The 20,030-nt window shown below is 41.9% G+C and overlaps 1 pseudogene; it reads right to left on the bottom strand.

Annotated features, from left to right (window-relative positions):
• Positions 1-953: 953 nt before the first annotated feature.
• LOC114048436 lies at positions 954-13,259 on the bottom strand (annotated as a pseudogene).
• Positions 13,260-20,030: the final 6,771 nt, after the last annotated feature.

The following is a 20,030-nucleotide window of genomic DNA, read 5'->3' as shown; positions in this document are numbered from 1 at the left end:
GTATATCAAACTCAATGTGTCCAAAATTGAACCAAATACATTCCCCTATCCAAACTTCTCCATTTCTATGGAGAGCAATTTTCCCTTTCCTTCTCTTCCTCCCCGCAATCTGGTCATATCGACATTGCCCATATTTAAATGGTCAAGTTTTGTTTATGCTGCCTCTCCATCTCCTTCTCCCCATCTCCTTGACAGCTACCTTGAGGGCAACAGGCCCTCATCACTTCTCACCAGTAACTGTTGATTGGTCTCTTGGTTTTCAGTCACTCTTCTTTCCCATCTATCCTCCCCACTGCTGCTACAATAACTTCCCAAGGTAGAGGTCTGGCCTATGTCACTCCCTCGTCCAAAAGCCTTCAGTAGCTTCCTGTTGCCTCTAAGATAAAATGCAAACTCCTCAGTCTGGTATTCCAAGTCCTTTTCTAGTCTGCCTCACATTACTACTGCTCAGGTACTCCACATCCCAACCAGACTAAACCACTGGCTGTTCCCTAGACTTAGCATTCCATGCCTTCTCATTGGTGGATCTTCATGACTGCAATGTGCTGTCTCCTCATATCTGTCTTTCAGAATCCTCTTCATAGCAGTGCAATGGAAGGGTTGCTAGCTTTAGAGACTGAAGACCTGGATTGAAATTCTAGCTCTGTCATCTACTACTTGTGTGACCTTAGAAAAGTCTTTCTGGAACTCAGTTTTCTCCTCTGAAAAATGGAGGTATTGAGCTAGATGACCTCTACAATTCCTTCCGGCTCTAAATCTATGATCCCATGATGTTCTATTCCTCCCCCCCCCCCGCTTATTAATACAACATTTATTTGTCTTCTTTCTGTGACACCCTGAGCTGGTGGTTTTCCCCAGGGCTGCCTAGGAAGATGGAGGAGAAGGTACATGCAGCCTGGATGAGACACAGAAGGACCAGAAAGAAGAGGAGGAACGTTGTAGGAATGGCTCCTTCAAAAGGCGAAGAGGATGAGGAAGGCCACCATCAAACAAAAGAGCCCTATGTCCTCTGATGAGGCAAAGTCTAGGATGGCATAGGAGAAGAGCTGCTTCTTCAAGGAGAGGATCCTGGCATAACCAATGATGAGACTTCCAAATATAGTGCCTGCCAATCCTAGCTCTGGAGCCCATCACCCCCATGGTGGCAGTCCTAGCCCTGATGAACTTGGCTACTGTGTCAATGGCCCTTGAGATGGAGCTAGTTTGGAAGCCACATCTGAAGACAAGTAAGGGCAGGGACCTGAGGTTGCCAAGATGCCAAGGTTCTCATCTTTTCAGACCTCTGGCCCTTTAGTACCATTGCTGATAACTGTTGACTCAGTGGCTCAGAGCTGTTCCTCACAAGGGCAGGGGCAGAGATGAACTTGGAACAGGTGTACATTCTCAGAGGGTGAGGGGCAAAGCAGCTGCCTGCAGGACAGAGAAGACTGAGAGCCCTCTGAGGTTCCTTCAAGGCTCAGCTCAGCTCCTCTGTGAGGCCTTCCCCAACTTTCCAGTTGTAAATCCTCTCTCTCTTCTCAGATAACCTCGTATTCATTTACTTGGGGTTGTGTTGTATTCCAGGAGTAAAATTTCACCTCCTTGAGGACAAGGACTTCGTCTTTTCTTGTCTTTGTGTCCCCAGGGCCTTGTACACAGTAGGCATTTAATAAGTGGTTGAATTGAATTAAATATTTCCTATGTTGCCATTCCTTGGTTTCTATATAAGCTTGTGGGTGGATGGTAAACCTATAAAGGCCCATTAAGAATGTTTGGGACCCATCGCCAACCTTTTGAAGCTGACTTCATGAAAAGTACTTCATGGATCCCTTTCTTTCACAAACTACCTTTTTGCTTACATCCTTTCATTGAAAAGAATACAGGACTGAGTCAGAGTGACATTTCTTTTCTTTTTATTCATCTTTCCTGAAAGGACAATTTATAATATAGTTTTGTATCAGAGTCAAAGCAATACATACACACATATATACACACACACATATATGCATATATATTTATTAAGTGCCTGCTTTGTGCCTAGTACTATGCTAGGTACTAGAGATACAAAGATGAAATGAAAAAGGTTCCCGGTCTCATGGGACTTACATTTATCCAGGATAAAAATCACACCAGCATATGAAGATAATAAATATTAGATAATTTTTTTGGGGGGGGAGGGAGGAACTAGCAGCTAGGCAGGTCAAGGACAGGCCTCATTTTGGGACCAGTTTTTGAGCTGAGCTTTGAAAGAAAGTAGAGATAGAAGAGGTAGCAGAAAAGAAGGTACGGTGGACCAATGGGAAGAGCACTGGCTTTGGAGTCATCATAGGACCTGGGACAAGTTCCTTAACACATTTGGAGTCACATTTTCTCATCTGTAAAATGAAAGGGTCATACTAGATGATCTTTGAGGTCACTCCCAGTGCTAGATTAGTGATCTATCATTTAGGTAAGGAGGTATTCCAGGCTGAGGCAAATCCCCAAAGGGAAGGTGTTCATCTCCACCATAGATGGTCACAGCTCCTTCACCTCTTAGCAACCAAAATTCATAAGTACTTTTGGCCAAAGCACTTCATCACTTTAAAATCAGCTGGGAGGCGCAATGGATAGTGCTTTTGTGGAAATCAGGAAGATGTGAGTTAGAACCCTGCCTCAGATACCTAGCTGCATGACCCCAGGCAAGTCACATAACCTCTTTATGCCTCAGTTTCCTCAACAGCAAAATAAAATCACATACCTCACAGGATTGTTTCCAGGGTCAAGTGAGATAGCATATGTAAAGTGCATTGTAAACTTCTGGAAGGTACCATAGAAATGCAAGATGATGTGGATTGTGATGTTGGTGATGATTGCTAATTCTCCCTCAAGTTGCTGTTTTGCACTGGCTTAGCCTGGGCGTCACTGACAGATGTGCTCCCACCCTCCCTTGCCTTCTAGAATCCAAGGCCACTTCATGCCATGATGAGACTCTGAAACCAAACTGTCTTTCACAAATGGGGAAACTGAGGTGCAGAGAAGTTGAATGATTTTTCTTCCCCTAAGGTTACATAGAGGACAGTGGCAGAGCTGAGATAAAAATTCAGTCCTTTGGACTTCCAGATCTGAGCTCAACTCTGTTGCCTTCCTGCTTCCCAGCTTGTCTCTTGCCCTGCCATTTGCGCTCTGGTTTTTGCTATAATTCCCCCATTAAAATCACCAGCAGGACGGGCAGCTAGGCGACATATCAAAATGCAGAAATGACCTGATCAAAGGGGCTTTTTCTGAATAAGCCTCAGCAAATAAGTCTCCAGGAATACCTGAGTGTTCAATATCAGCTCAGCCTTGAGGATTAACTAGCAGAAGGGGCTGAAAAAGCGGTCTCCTTTATGCCTTCCTATCTCTCCTCTCCAAGAAAACAAATAGATCTTCTGTAAAGTCTTAATTGTCCATTAAGGCAGAATTGGGGACCAGCCTTTCTGATCATTTGGGCCTGGAAAAATGCATCAGGCATTGACTGCCCAAGCCTTCCAGTGCAGTGGTAGGTGTCACTTATGAGAAATAGTTTGGATATTTATTATAGGCTTCTAAAAAAATGTAATTTCCCAAATTCAATCACAAAACTGTGGCTTTTCTACTATTTTATCTTTAATGTGTGATGAAATTAGCAGGAAAATTAAGACTGCTCTTCCTTTTTTTTTCCTTCAGTATAAAATTTTAGCTGTGTTTGCATTTGGAAGAGGATTTGTGTGGAGCTAGAGGATTAAGGACCATGAAATCATTATACAAATTTCCAAATGTCAAGTACTCTGATCGAGCTTATGATTTTATCTTCTTATTTTGACAGGAAACAGTGCTCGGTAACCCCTGTCTGGGAGCAGTCAGGGAAGAAAGCCAGGGAGGGTGGAAGAGAGACAGAGGGATCTTGCAAGTTTCCTGGTTAGCTGTCTCTTTATTCTGTGCACTTGTAGGATGAAGCAGTAATAGACATTTTCCTTTGCACAAAGTAATAAGGGCAGTACTTTATCGCACGATGCCTACCGCCAGTGGCAAAAGGAAATTAGAAAAGTCCAATGAAGCCGAGAAGTAATTAATCATCATACAGTGGGGCCTGTCAAATCAGAGGGGTCTTTCCAGCTGATAATGCCGCCCAGCACAATTTAGACTGATAGAAATTAGAATTTTTTTTCCTCTGGCAAAAACAAAAAGACCAGAGTTAGCACAAATGTGGCCAACTGTTCACTTTAATGACTGCCTGACCCATTTATAGTTGATGTTTGCATCAAGTATAACTCAAGCCAAAATTGGAGAAACATCATGCACTCCTCAAGGCAAAGAAAAATCATAACTAGACTGTTTTAAGGTCTTTCTTTTTTCCCCCTTCCTTTCTTTTACTTTTTTTTTTTTTGCTCAAACGTCTAAGCCTCAGCTATATGAGAAAAATTAAAGTTCTGAGCTATTGATCAGGTTGGCCATTCTCCCCACAGAGCAGAGGAGAGAGAAGCATTTACTGAGTCTATAATAAGGAGTCTGCCCTCTTTGGAGAGCAACTGAAATAAATATAATGGGTTCTGTTCGGGCCATGGAACACTCTTGGTAGAGAAAATAAAGGCTAAAAGAGGCAGTCAGTGAGGCCTTAGCCCTAAGAGACAGTGAGGGACCTGGTGGTCAGCAGAGATGTTAAGGAAACAGTAGGAGGAAGGATGCCTATCAGTTTCAACAGTTTGACCCTCCTTTCTTCTTAGATCCTCCCTGCCCCCTAGTCCTACCTCTTCCAGCCCCAACCCAACCTTCAAGAGGCAGTGTGGTAAAGTGGAAAGTGTTTTGGATTTGGAATAAAGGGGTCTGTGTTCAAATTCTGACTCTGCTGCTTATTACCTGTGTGACCTCGAGCAAATCATCTGACCTCTCTTGGCCTCTGTTCCTCATCTGTAAAATGAGGGACTTGTACTAGAAGGTTTCAGAGGTCTCAGCCAGCTCTAAATTTATGCTCCTATGTTATTTCCCTAGTGCTCATAATCTTCAAGGAGAAAATATAATTAAATCTCCACTCCTTTTAACTTCTTTGAATGTCTTATAGGTGAGCACTTTTGATATGTGATTCCATCTTGAATTTGTAAAGAGAAAGTCAAATCAAGAAGCATGTATGGATTCCAATATCAATTCTCTGTAGATCGTTCTTATTCTAATATCGTTCTCTGTAGATCTATTTATTCAGTCCTAAGGCCTCTACTGACCACAATTTCATATCTCTAAGTGCCCATTGGACATCTTGAACTGGATGTCCCATGTATACCTGAAACTTAACATGTCCCAACTGAACTCATTATCTTTCCCCCCAAACCTCTCCTCTTCTTAACTTCTCTATTGCTGACAAGGGCACCACAAATCTCTTAGTCACCTAGGCTCGTAGTCTAGGTATCATCCTCAACTCCTCACCCTCTTTCACAACACCCCATCCACCCTTTTCCAATCAGCTGACAAGTCCGAGCAAGTCTACTTTTCGACCTTTGTAACTTACATATTTCACATATCTCCCCTTCTCTCTTCTCCTACCACCACCTGCGTACCATCTCCCATCACCTCACACCTGGACTATTGTAATAGCAGATTGGTCTCCCTATCTCAAATCTCTTCCTACTGAAGTCCATCCTCCACTCAGATGTCAAAGCGCCTAAACTACAGGTCTGTCCATGCCACCATCCTAGTCAATAAACTAAAATGGCTCCTTGTTGCCTCCAGGATCAAATATAAAATTGTCTATTTAGCTTTTAAAGCTTTTCACAATCTGGGTTCTTTGTACCTTTCCATTCTTCTCATACTTTACTTCCTTCCACATAGTCTAAGATCCAATGACACTGGCCTCTTTGCTGTTCCTCACAAAAGGCATGTCATCTTCTAATTCTGAACATTTTTCCTGGCTGTCCCCCATACCTTCTCCCTTCTCATCTCTGCCTCCTGGCTTTCCTGACTGCCTTCAAGTCTCAGTTAAAATCCCACCTTCTGCAAGAAGCTTTTCCCAATCCATGGTAATGCTAGTTCCTTTCTTCTGAGATCATCCCCAATTTATCCTGAATCTAGCTCGTTTGTACATAGTTGTTTTCATGTTGTCTCCCCCATTAGACTGTGAGTTCCTTGAGACCTGGACCTTTGTATCACCAGCACTTAGCTCAATGCCACGCACATACATAATAGGTGCTTAATAAATGCATGTTGACTTGTATCTAGCAATCATTCAATCAACAAGCACTTATTAAATGCTTATTCTGTGCCAGGCACTGTGATAAGCACTGGGAACACAAAGAAAGGCAAAAACACTGGCTCCAGTCATCAAGGAACTCACATTTTTTTGTGAATAAGTTGATTGTGTAGGTGTGATAGCCAACCACATGCTTGTGATGAGCAAGTCCCAGGGAGATTTGGACAAGTGGTGTTTGTGCTGCTCAAGATGAAAAGATCTGTTTAATCATGAGTTATTTACTAAACAATTTATAGTCACTTTGAAGTGTGAGTGTGCTAGTATACACGGACACAAGCACATTTGACCACTGATGAAGTCAACTAAAAGCTGACTGGTCAGAGCTCTTAAGAGTCATAAGGGCAGTACTTTAACACAAAGCACTACGCTGAGCCTAGACTGCCACTACTGACTGAGACAAAATCGTCCAGTGCGGGAGATCTCATCTAAACCTCTCAGGAATTTGTAGGTAACATCAGTAAAATAACACCTCATAATAGAAAGGGTATTCAGCTTAGAGTTAGGGGACATGGGTTCAAATCTTTGCTCAAATACTTGCCAGTTGTGTGGCTTTAGGCAGATCAATTCATTTCTCTGAGCCTCGGTTTCCTCATCTATAAAATGGGGATGGTGATATGGGACCTTCTTTGGGAGTTACCTCTCTTTTCACTCACACTTGAAGTTGGAGTCCCCCAGAAGGACAATTCTCCCAGGTCCAGAGGGTACTCCCAAACTACAGCTCATGAAAAACCCTGGTGAATTTACCTTTAATAGCCGGAAGATGACATTTTCTTAAAGCAAGGACATTTATTAAGATCTAACAGTAGAACAGTAACTTCAAAACATCCCGTTTGCCCCTAGAATCCTGAGGTGTACTATCCATTGGGAGAGAGAGCATTAATTGGAGATGTAACTTTCGCATTGCCTCCCTTCCACTTTGTGGAAACCTCAGCTCAGGTGTTTCCTTCTATAGGAAACCTATCCGGTTCCTCCTAGTTTCTGGTATTCTCAGCCCCCAAATAGCTGTGTAACTACTTTGTATCTATCATGTATTTAATCTTCTGCAGGCATGTTGTCTTCCCCAAATAGAATAATAGACTCACAGAATTCGAGAATTATAAAAAAAATCTCAAAAAACATCTGCTCCGCTTGGAGGTTGGTAGACAGATTCCAAGGAAGTCCATGAACTTGGATAGCAATACAATATGATATGATGCAATACAATGCAATGCAATACAATAAAGAATACATCTTCATTTATATTAATCTTTACATGAAATTTAGTGTTTCTTTTAATTGTGAATGTGGGCAACAGGCATCATTTTGAGAAGGCTTCACTTGACTGACAAAGAGTTCTACAACACAGAAAAGGACTACTGGTCTAGCCCGACCTGAAATGAATTCCCACTACAACATACCTTACTAGTAGATGTCCAGCCTCTACTTGAATTCCTTCAATGATGGGGTGTCTACCCCCTCTCTAGAAAGTTGAATGAAATTTAAGTTCTTTTGGAACAGGCACTTTTTTCTTTTTCCTGCATCCCTAGGACCTAGAACAGTGGGTGGCACACAGTAGGCATTTAATAAATGCTTGTTGAAGGAATAAATGAATGAATGAATACTCTGCTAGCCCTGTTCAAAAGGCACATCCCTCAGGAAATCTTCCCTGAGTCTTCTTGTATCCTCAACCATTTGCCTTGTTTTTTTTTCTAAACCACGTTAGTCAGTCAATGCACAAGCATTTATTTAACATTTACTATATTCCAGAGACTAAAGTAAGTGCTAGGGAGGCAGAGAATGGAAAACAAAACAAAACAAAACAAAACAAAAAAACCATGGTCCTTCCTTCAAGGAGACCACATTCTAGTGGAGAGGAGAACATATAAACAGCTACATATACAGAGTAAAGGAGAGGAAAGGAACTAGGAGTAGGTAGGGGATGAGACAATGGGAAGGAAAGACCTCTTGCAGAAGGTGAGATTTGAGTTAAGACCTGAAGACAGCAAGGCAAACTAGGAGGCAAAGGTGAGGGAGAGAGTGTCAGGCATGAAAGATAGCCAGTGAAAAGGCAAGGAGTCTGGAGGTGGGATACCAGGAGCAGTCAGAAGGCCAGTGACATTGGATTGTTGACATGAATAAGAAGACCTTAAGGGCCAGAAGAGGCCAGGTTGTGAAATGCTTTAAAAGTTGAACAGAGAATTTTCTATTTGATCCTGGTGGTAATAGAAAGCAACTGGAGCTTTTATTAACAAGAGGTGGGGGGGGGGGTTACACGGTCAGATGCACCCTTTAGGAAAATCACTTTGGCAGCTGAGTGAAGGATGGATTGGAGTGGGGAGGCCAACCAGAAAACCATTGCAATAGTCCAGAGGCTCTAAAAGCCTACACTTGGGTGAGGGCTATGTGAGTGGACAGTTTGCCTTTGTTCTTCCATTTCATATTCATCTTCCTTTAGACTTATTTCCGCCATGGCTATGGAAATCTCCTCTATCCTCTAGTCACTTGTCCTTTGAACACCTTCTTTTTTCTCCTGAGTTCCTACATAGGAATTCAAATCCCAGTTCTGCTTGTTAGCAGAGTAACCCAAGAAAAGTCAGTTTATTACCTGTGTAAAGTCAGTTTACTGTTCTAGACTTCAGTTCCTTATTTGTTTTAAAAAAAAAAGTAGGCTGGATTAGATGATCTCCAAGGTTCCTTCCAGTTATAGATCTGATGAGAAGCATTGACTTTTCTCCTCTACTTTTAGAGGCAGTGATTCAGGAGTGTGTTAGTAAATGTTTAACAACCAATTCTGGAAGATGCTGGGGGAATGTATGCATGACCCATTTTAAAATTTAGTCTGCATTCTGAACATTTTCTCCACCATTTTCTTAAGCCTAGACAATGAACAAAACATTTCAAGATCTCCTGGTGTCAACACTCACACTGAAAATTTAATGACTAGTGCTTGTGAGTTGATAAAAGTTGGTTTCTGAAATTGATTGAGCCAGGTGTTTTATAGGTACCAACGTCTCCCCTCTTTGTATGCCAAAACCCCCCTCCCCATTTTTATTTCTCCTTCTCAGAAAGGATTAGTTGCTGCAAATAAGCAGCTCTATGCAACACCTGGGAGACCAGTTCAATGGTGGCCTTATTTTGTAAGTGAATTATTCATTCTTATGAAGATCAAAGATCTATTATCCTAATTAAGGGCCCCCAAAAGTCCAACCTGAGTCTTAGAAAGGTGACTGGAGAGGTCTTTTAGTTTATGAAACTGGTTTCAATTACGAAATGACTTCACTTTATGAAATCCTAACATACTGACACAGCGTGGATAAACTAGGACTGTTCGATTGGTCCCCCTGTTTACATCTACCATTAGATATTATTTTCTTAAGGGGATGATAGCAAAACAGCAGCTTCCATGTTGACACCCACAACTCCTTTCTTATGGGTCTGATATTTCCTTTGATCAGTACAATTAAAATTCTCCCTTACATTTGAAGTGTTACTGCAAGAGGAGAACCTGTCACCCTTTGAATTCTGAAATATAGATGAAGATGGTGTTGCATGATATCACTTCACAGCCCTCCTGGGTGTGATGAGCATAGAATGAATGACATTCTGGATTCATGGAGTAGTGGAGAGAGTGCTGGACCTGGAGTCTTCAAGACCATTCAAATACTGCCTCAATCACTTATTGGCTGAGTGATCTAACTTCTTTCAGTCTTAGTTTTTTCATCTGTAAAATGAGAAGATTGGAATCTATGACTTTTGAGGTTCTATTCCCGTCTTAGCCTATGATCCTAATTCATACGGGGAATGAACAGATTGAAGGTTGAGCCACAAGATGAGGAAATTGGCACCCTCTTCATGGGAGAGGATAGACAGGATAGAAAACTTGTAAGAACTTGAGGTTTTGGAAGGGACTGTAGAGATCATTTAGGGCCCAGAGGTGTCTTTATAATTTATTTTGTTAAAAGTTTCCCAATTACATTTTAATCTGGTTCGGTAGCACTCAGGGGTTTTGGCTTGCAAGCCATGCATTTGATGTCACAGATGGTCCATCTTCTCTTTTTATAGATAGGAAAACTGAGACTCACCGAGAGAAAGTGATTTGTCCAAGGTCAAGGTATGAAGAGCTGAGATTTAAACCCAGAACCTGTGAGTACCAAGCCAATTCACATCCCACTATACTGCCCCCATCAGGGCATGTTCTATGTCTGTTAGTTAAAGAGCAAAACCTTTGAAATGAGGCTCAAAAGATCCATTTGCCCTGTATCAGAAAACTTTTACTTTTCATTTTTGGTTTGGACTTAGGATTTCATCAGTTTCGGAAGTTCCTGGTGAGGAAATTCCCTCTATCAATCCAGATTAGCACCTACCTGCTCAGCAATTTAGAGTGTTACCTGGAGCTCTGAGAGGTTGTGACCTTCCTAGGGTCTCACGGCCAGTATGTTAGAAGTAGGTCTTGAATTCAGCTCTTCTTGACTCAAGGTTGGACTTTCTATTTACTTCTCACCCAACACTCTTGTGCAGATGGTGGGGAGGGGTAAGGGAAAACTTAGATATAATGAGTACTCTTTTGCCCTAGCATCTCAACTATTCAGCCAATTTGAGAGTATAAAGTGAGGGTTCATTTGCAGAAAGTTGTTCATTCTGTTTTAAAAATCTCTGTCCTCCAATCTCCCAACCCCAGCTCTGCTCCCGGGGTATTGGATAAAGCAGACTAAATGGCATGCAGGATGGTGCGTTTAACCTAGCATCAGGAAGAACTGCATTAAAATCTAGACTCTGACATTCTAGCTGTGTGACCCTGGGGAAGCCTCTTAACCTCTCTGAGTCTCAATTCTTTCATATAAAGTGAATAAAAAGATTGGTGTTGAATTTGATGACTTATAAGTTTCCTCTAGCTCTAACTATGATTTAGATGGCTCAATGAATAGAGTGCTAGGCCTGAGGTCAGGAAGACCAGATTTCAAATCTTACCTCAAATGTTCCCTAGCCACATGACCCTGGTCATGTTATTTAATCTTTCTCAGCCTCAGTTTCCCCATGAGTAAAATGGGGCCAATAATAGCACCTACCTCATGGCGTGGTTGTGAAGATTCAATGGGTTGCCGTATGAAGCCCTTAATGAAAACCTTCAAGGTGCCATATGAGTGCTAGCTATTATGATGATCCCATAAACAGGGGCTCCTTTAAGAAGTTTACATCAAACATGAAATGGAGAAAAAGAAAATTGTCTGAAAGTGGCAAAGAGAAGAAGGCTACCTCTGAGTGCATGAACCTGAGCTGTTCCTCTTGCAGAAATCTCCATTTTCTTCTTGGATTATTTGCAGACTGGGTGCAAGATCCTAATAAGTGGGAGGATTTTTTTTTAAAGGTCCCTGCTGTTAGCAGGGCCAAACTAAGCAAACACTGCCTGTACACAGCAGAGGTGAGATGAAAGGAAAGTTTCGGCCTTAGCTGGGGAGAGGAATTCTTATCTGCTGGCCCAACCTTTGTTGGTTTGAGAAAGCACAAGTGGCCTGCACTGTCGGAAAGTTCAAAGCCATTAAAAAAAAGAGAGAGACACAGATAATGCAATCAAAAGTCTGTTTATATGTTGAAATATTTAGGAGAACAAGATATCACTTTGACCTCCCCATACCTGTGACCTTTCTGAAAGACTTTAAGAAGTGTTCAGGGGCTTGGTTTATGGTCTTAATCTTTAATGGGCTTCTGCCTTTTTCAAAGGCGAAGAGTTTTACAAAAATCTCAACCCTCTCCCAGAGGGTTTGGAATTCTTGTTTCTCAGGCTTTCTGCAAGTGAAAAATGGGAAAGGTATATTGTCCAACCCCCTAATTCCCTGCCCGGCAAAAGCTGTGCTCAGAGACTTGCCTCCAGATTCTGCCAATAGATTGTGCTCATAATTGGTTAATTCAAAGATTAGCAGAGTGAGGCAATCCTCTAACTTTACCTAGGTCAGGGACCATTTTCCTAACCTCTTCTAATAGTGTAGGCACAGGGGGAAATAAACAACATTATCAATAACAAAAACAAACAAACAAACAAACAAACAAAAAATCCTATGGATCCAGACAGAAATCTCCCAACTTGAATCCTAATTCAGAATTTGTTCAGTTAACTACAAGCTGAAAGGCAGAATAGTGGAGAGGTGACAGTCTAGTGAAACCTATGGACACCCCCCCGCCCCCCCCCCCCAGCCACAGAATAATCTTTTTAAATGCACAAAATACATAGGATTACAAAGGAAACCAATTACATTGAAATAAATATAATTATCTATCATCTTTTTTTTTTTTTGAGGCAATCAGCATTAAGTGACTTGCTTAGGGTCACACAGCTAGTAAGCATCTGAAGCTAGATTTGAACTCAGGACCTCCTGACTCCAGGGTTGGTGCTCTACTCATGGTACCACCTAGCTGCCCCAATCTATCTTCTTTAAATAAACAAACAAATAAGTTTACAGAGCTTAGGTTAAGAACCCTTGGCAAAGAGGATAGAAGACTGGCCTTGGAGTCAAGAAGACCTGGATTTGAGTCCTACCAGTGAACAGCTATGTGACCATTGGTGAGTCACCTAATCTTATAATGCTTGCTTATAAGGCAACTCTCTAAGACAAGTTGCAGAGGACTTGCTCTCCATCAGTGACCGAAGGGAGATTTCCTCAAGTGAAATTCCCATATTGATGAAATCACAAGCCTTGACCAAAACCTTTTCTAAGTTATGAATATCTGAGATCAGCCAAGGATCTCTTATAAGGATCCAAAGGGAAACTAGGACATTTGCAGGCAAAAAAGAATTTGAATTAAGGTGGCAAATGGAATTCTTCTCTATCAGGTTCTCTGGCTTCAGCAGCTCCTAGTCATGGAACGCTTATATGCTTTCCAGAGATCTAGAATCTACTTCTGTGGGAGAGTGGGCTTCGTGAGATTGTGTAGTGGCTAAAACTTTGGCAATGTTAGCTACAAAGGGGTAGGGGAGCCATTTAGAAACTACAAACATTGCCTTTAACTAATACAATCTCAATTAGGGGGTATACTTACTAGACCTGGCGCTGGGCTCTCCGTAGAGACTCATATCCTCAGAACTGGAAGGGGGCTTTGAGATTATGCTATCCAGCTGGGGAATTTTGCACTTGAGAAGTAAGGTGGCATGGCCAAAGTCACTCAGCTAGTATATGGTAGGACCAAAACCTCCAGGTGGATCTGGAATCTCCCATCCCCGGGCTCCTTCTATGGCCTACAGCCTCTCAGGAAATCCTCATGGAGGGACCCAATGATTCAACTGCAGGAGCTCAACAGGAGAACAGGGGAAATGCTCTCCTCAGTTAGGACCACAGTCTACCCAGGCCAGAGCCGTCTCTCTGACTTTCGGCATCAAGGGACTATAGCTCCTCCTTGTTGTGGCAATTCTGATGCTTGAATGAATGAAAGAATAATAGTAACAGATCACTGTGATAAACTTCCTTCTCAATAACCCTGAGGGGCTAGGTAGAGCTAGGTAGACATGGTGGGTCTTATTTCCCTGTTCAGAGGATCATAGAACTCCAGCTGCAATGGACCTCAGAGGCCATCTAATCTAGTCATTTCTTTTTACAGATAAGGAAACTGAGGCCTAGGCAAGTGAAGTACCTTATCCAAAGTCACACCAGTAGTAAGCATGAGAGGTGGGGTTTCATCACAATATACGTTGTGATGAAACTGAAGTTCAATGGAAATGATGTGATTGAGAGAGGAAATGGGGGAGGTGGGGCTCAATTCATGGTCTGATGACTTCTAATCTTGTGCTCTAACCACTATGCAACACTGCTTCTCATGAACTGATTCCACATTGCTCTTCTGTTTTCTTTATTTTCTATTTAATTCTATATAGACACAATATCACTCTTCTATTTTCTTTAATATGATCTTGTTTCTGTCTCCATGGATTCAGAACCAGGGGATTCAGCCCTTGGCTTATTTGCTACAGATTTCTTCTCAGTGCTGGGATCATAAAATCATAGAGTAGAGCTGGAAGGGGCCTTAGAAGATATGTAGTCGAAACCCTTCATTTTTCTGATGAGAAAACTGAGGCCCAGAGAGGTTAAGCGACCTCTCCAAGGCCACACAGGTAGTAAGGGGCCAAGGCAGGATTTGAACCCAAGTCCTCTGACTTCAGAGCCATGGTACCTTCTACTGTACCAAGCCCAATCTGTAAAATGGAGACAATCATACCTGCCCTGCCTACTTCTCAATGTTGGTGCAAGGATCAAATGAGATAATGGATATATGAAAGGGCTTTGGAAAGAATAAAAGTTTAATCAAAGCCAGAAAAGAAAACATCCTGGACTTGGAGACAAGGCTTGGGCTCAAATCCTGCCAAGTTCTTAGACATTAATGGAACAATCCTGGGCAAGTTATCTGTTTCCCTAAACATCAATTTCCTCACCTGTCAAATGGGAATTATCTTGCTTGCCCTAACTCTACTAAGAGGAAAGCTCTTGGTAAACTATAACGTGCTAAAGAAACATGAGTTCTTCTTCTTCTTGTTTCCACTGACACTGAAGTGATGCTCCCTTCTTCGCCTTCCCCCCCCCCCAATCTGCTGGGCTGGATATGTGCAGAAAGGAGATGACAACTGGATTTCTGAACAGCTGTTCTCAGGTGAGCTGATGTAGAGTGACAGCCGGCCAGGCTGAGGGCAGAGGGAAGGCAGAAGCAAAGGCTTTGGGGACACAGGAGAGCGTCACCTCACATGCTCTAACACGCATTGCTGGAGACAGGCAGAGGTGGTGGAGGTGGCAGACAGTCGAGTCTGGCTTGTGGCAGTCAGAACAAAAGCCTGGGGGAGCAGAGCTGAGGAACAAAGCCACCAACACCGAGGGGCCCCAAAGCCACAAAACCACAGGGCGGCCTTCCTACACATGTAGCTGGAGACAAGATCACATGACGGCGTCTTCACGGCATTCCCACACCCTGCCAGCAATCAGCAGCGGGCACAGCCACAAGGAAAAAAAGATGTGTTGGTATTTCCCTGGACATATCTGAACTTTGCAATACAGGATCATAGATTTGGAGCTGGAAGGGAACTCAGAGGTCATCTGATGTCCATTCCCCCCTTCTCATTTTATAGATTGGGATTCTGAGGTCCTGACAAGTTAAATGGTTTGCCCAATGTCAAGTAATTCTTAACTTGATTCTATGGTATAAAGTTATAAATCTGGAGATAGAAGGAATTTTGGAGGTCATCTAATTTAGTTCCCTCATTTTACATAGGAGGAAACTGAGGCCCAGAGAGTTTAAGTGAATTGCCTGAGATGCTCCACATTGTAAGGGACATTTGAGTTGACATTTGAACCCATGTCTTCTGACTCCAAAGTCAGCCCTCTTTCAACTACACTAGGGTACCTCCTATCAATCAAGAATTTGTTGGATAATTACTGAGTCTTCACCCCTGGGAAGATAATGATGATAATCTCAGCATTTCTGTATAGTTTTTAAAGTGCTCACATTCAATCTTAATTATTACCTTTTGGTATAATCAGACTAAAATGGAGATTAGTTTCCCCATTTTATAGAGGAGAAAACTGAGGCCAAAGAAGGGTAAGTAATTTGTCCTAGATAATATGACTAATAGGAACCAGAACTGGGACCAGAACTCAGATCTTCCCATTCCTAATTAAGTGCCCTCTTAAAAAAAATTACGAATGTCTTAAAATGATGTTCAGTAATACAGATCAGTGAGCTCTTTTAATTGCTGAGTTAAAAACAAGGTTTCCTTTTTTTAAATAGAATTCCCTTGTAAGAAGTAATGCAAGGGAAAGCAAAATTTATTTGCTAATTGCTTTTCCCTGCTGAAAGACATCAGTCAATGTTAAGTCCTCAGCTACATGTATACACACAGTGCCTGTGACTATGAGTTGATATTATCCTCATTGCTTTTCTTCCTTCAAACCATCTTTACTCCAGCAAAGACCTTAAAGGGGTTGCTAGAGGGGAGGTAAGAAAGATGTCTAACCACCTAATGTTGTTATGCAATATCCTGGATTGATTAGCCCATTTTTTTTTTTTGGTCAGTTATCACTTGAGAGAGAGAAAGAGAGAGAGAGAGAGAGCCTCCCCTTAGAAGAACATGTGAAAGCATCCATGAATTTCCTCATTTTCCCAAATGTAATATTGTTATGTTAAAATAAACTTCCCCAAATAATACTATTTGCCTTCAACTAAAACTACTAAAGGCATGATCATGGGTATGAATTCATGAGGTAGTACTGAGTAGGCAGAAATGAAAGCTTTCCAGGTAGAGTAAAAGATATGTATGTAAATGGTTCAGTTTGGTCAGGACATGTAATACTGAAGGGGAATAGAAAACTCTAGAAAGATAGGATGGTGCCAGATTATGTAGGGCCTTGAAGGATAGGCTAAGGACTCTTAACTTTATTCAGTTCTATTCAACAAACATTAACTATAGGCACTATGTTGACACAGACACTAGGAGGAAAATGAGTTTACAAATAAGATACAGTTGCTGATCTCATAAGAGACAGCTAGGTTGTGCAGTAGATAGAAAGCTGGTCTTGGACTTAGGAAGACGAGTTCAAATCTGCCTTCAGATATTAACTGTGTGACTCTGAGCAAGTCATTTAACCTCCATTTGCCTCAGTTTCCTCCAGTGTGAAATGGGGACCATAATAGCACCTGCTTCCCAGTGTTGTTGTGAAGATCAAATGATATTTGTGAAGTGCTTAGCACAGTGCCTGGCACAGAATAGGTGTTTAATAAATGTGTGTTGCCTTCCTTCCTTCCTTCCTTCATATTACTTATAATCTAGTATTGTGATATGAAGAATATTCAAATAATTGGAATAGAAAATAATTCATAGTAAGTGAGATAAGTGATAAGAGGGGTGCAGAAAAAATGTCCTATGAGAACTGTTGGGAGGAAATAGTCTTGGCTGCTGGACGTTGTATCTGGGAAGAGCCTCAGGGCACAATCTGAATTGAGTTTAAAGACTGGTTAGGAATTTGAAAGGCAGGGAAGGAAAGGGGAGACATTCCACATACGGGGAACAATATGAGCAAAAAGGATGAAGGCAGGAGCACGTACAGAGTATGCATGAAGATGGGGCATCTTCCAGGTGGGCCACAGGGAATTTCTGTGGCATCTTGAACAGAGGCGGGAGATGAGAGTAGATGAGATGAGAAAAGCAGGAGGTGCAGCAGGAGCTGAATGGGGGTGACTCAATTGTAGTATGTCCCCTAGAGATTAGCCCACAACCGATCTGACTACTTGACAAGAACTGAATGAGAGCACATCGAATGGCTGATCATGCCTTTCCCTCTCGAGGACCTGCCTAGGTTACCTCTCCAGGCAAGATTAGAACGTTAACTGAGCTTTGGGCTCCTAGTCCAATGACTGCTCAGCTCTTCACAGGGTCCCCACATCTTTTTGGCATGAGTCTTCAACTGAGTTGGGACTGAAGCAAAGGGACAGAGGTGGAGAGGAGAAGTAGGACAGTGGAAAAAGCCCCTGCCATCAGTTTAGCGAATAGACAGATGCATAGGCAGGTATGTTTGGCGGGTGTCTTTCCTCCCATTCATGTTTGTACTAACACAATTCTTTTGTTATATCAGGTAATATTTTTGAAAAACAGCATTACAAAAGGTTAAATGTAGAACAGATGTAAGTTATAAAATACAAGCTGATCAAAGCTGAGATTTTGAGACAGATATGTTAGCAAATGATGATAAATCAGTCCCAGTAGAATTGTAAGCAGCAGACAAATGTAACTATGCGAGAGTGAGAGTCAAGGGTTGAAAACGGGGGAAGAGAGGGGGGCAAAGAGTGAAAACAAATGTTGAAGTTAATTCTCGTGAACTTGTGCATCAAGTGAATCTGCTCCATGGAGAGGACAAACACCACTGACAGCCTATATTCAATTTTCTTTTAAATAATGATCAAATTCGGGTGTTCTAAATAATCCTATTATGGATTCTTATCTGAAAATATGAACACTCTCTATTTACAAGTTTTCCACTTTGGATTTCAAGGTTTAGGAAAGCACAACCTCTGTGGGGGGCTGATAAAAAGCTTTTAAAGCAAATTCAGAATTTGGGGGGGATTGAGGAATCCAATTAATTTCCAGACCATTGCCAGCCGCATTATTAAACTGCTTCCTTAACAAGTCACAATAAACTTATCATCTTTTTTTTTTTTTCCCTTGGGGTGGGGGGAGGGAGGGTTGATTTTTTTTTCCCCTGCAAAACATTACTCTGCCTTCCTGTGAAAGCCACTTTGGCGGGGTGGGGGTGGCTGGGGGAGCACAAATAAATCAAGCCTTTCATGTCAATAAATGAAGTCAGACTAGAAGTCAACTATTTACCGAGGCTTAAGTGAAACAGAAAACATTTAAAGATCAAGAAAAAAGGAGGTAATTGTGAGGACTGTCAGCAGGGGACCACTGCGATAATTTGATCTGAACTCCGCTAACAAATCATTGCACATTCTCCCAACTTTAGTATCTGTTTATGCTTCTACAAATTGAAACCCCACTGCTCTGTGCTCCAGCACGGGGCTGAGCACAATAACGCATCAGCTTGCCGATTAGTTCAAGGTGGGGAAGGATTAGCTTGACCATCCCAAACCTTCAGCCTGCCTCCATATTTTGTCTTTCCCCGCTGAGGTAAAAGGGTGCAGACATATGTAACTAATAAAGGAACAGGCTTCTATCGACTTGAGGTTGAGTGGAAGGAATGCAGAACAAAACTATAAAATAATCATAGACAAAAGGGCAGTGAGGACTGGGGGAACTCAATACCACATCTGCTAACTGAGGCTGGGATCCTAGAGCACCAGGATGCCCGTAAGTTTTTAAAGATGTAACGATGCCTTTTTTTGTGATCTTGCAGCATACGGCTAAGGCCCAGGCGTGCCAACATTTAGAACTGACATGAGATCAAAAGGCTGATAAATGAGAGGAAAGGGGATGTTTGACCCACTAAACCATATTCTACAAGAATCCAAGGCTTTTAAAGTAATAAGCAAAGCAATAAATAACAGCGTCTTGGATGGGCTCTGACATTTTTCTGATGCACATGAATTCTATCTATGTTTAATACTTTTGAGCAAAAATGAAGCATTTAAATAGCTAAAGAATCCCATCCTCTATTTCCATTTCCAGATTTAATGGCAATTAAGGCCAGATCTTCTTTAGGAAAACATTTTGAGGTTGCAGCAACCTACTTTTCTATTACTTCAAATAATAAAAGTTTTAAAATGGTGATTAGGTCATTAAAAAAAAAAAAAGACTTTCAAAGACAAGGCTTTCCCAGTCTGAAATGACTGTAGGGAGTCTCCTTATGCATTCTCCCTTTACTGAGTGGCTTTATTTGGAAAAGGGATTTTGATTAAATTCTATACTCCTACTTTCATAACAGCCTCCTTCTTTGCCCCCCCACTTCCCCCCCAAAACACACCTCACATTAAAAAAAAACCCAAATTAAGAGAGGAATCTTTTAGAGAAGCAAAACACTTAAGAAAATGACTCCTAAATCTGAGGGAATTTCCTGGAAGAGCGTGTCAGACCTAGGCTTGGGACTGCATCCTCAGCCATCCCACTATGTCTACATCCCCAATACAGACATTTTCAAAATGTTTGCACACATTTTGTGGAAGTGTTGACAAACATTCCAGCAGAGGGCACTCCCCTATTGGAAGTCAGGGGCATAATAAATATTTGCTTGGTTTAATGGCTGCCTCCCCTCCATGTCCTCTCCATCCTACCCCTCCCAAAAAAAAAGAAAAAACCCTCAAGTTTAAGCCACCAGCATGGAAACATTCACTTCCCTCTTGGAAAGTCTGCTAACAAAAC

This window comes from Vombatus ursinus, unplaced genomic scaffold (assembly GCF_900497805.2).
Source record: "Vombatus ursinus unplaced genomic scaffold, bare-nosed wombat genome assembly UNPS02014793.1, whole genome shotgun sequence".
Lineage (NCBI taxonomy): Eukaryota > Metazoa > Chordata > Mammalia > Diprotodontia > Vombatidae > Vombatus > Vombatus ursinus.
The sequence above is the reverse complement of the archived record's forward strand: the minus strand, read 5'-3'. Positions and strand labels throughout refer to the sequence as shown.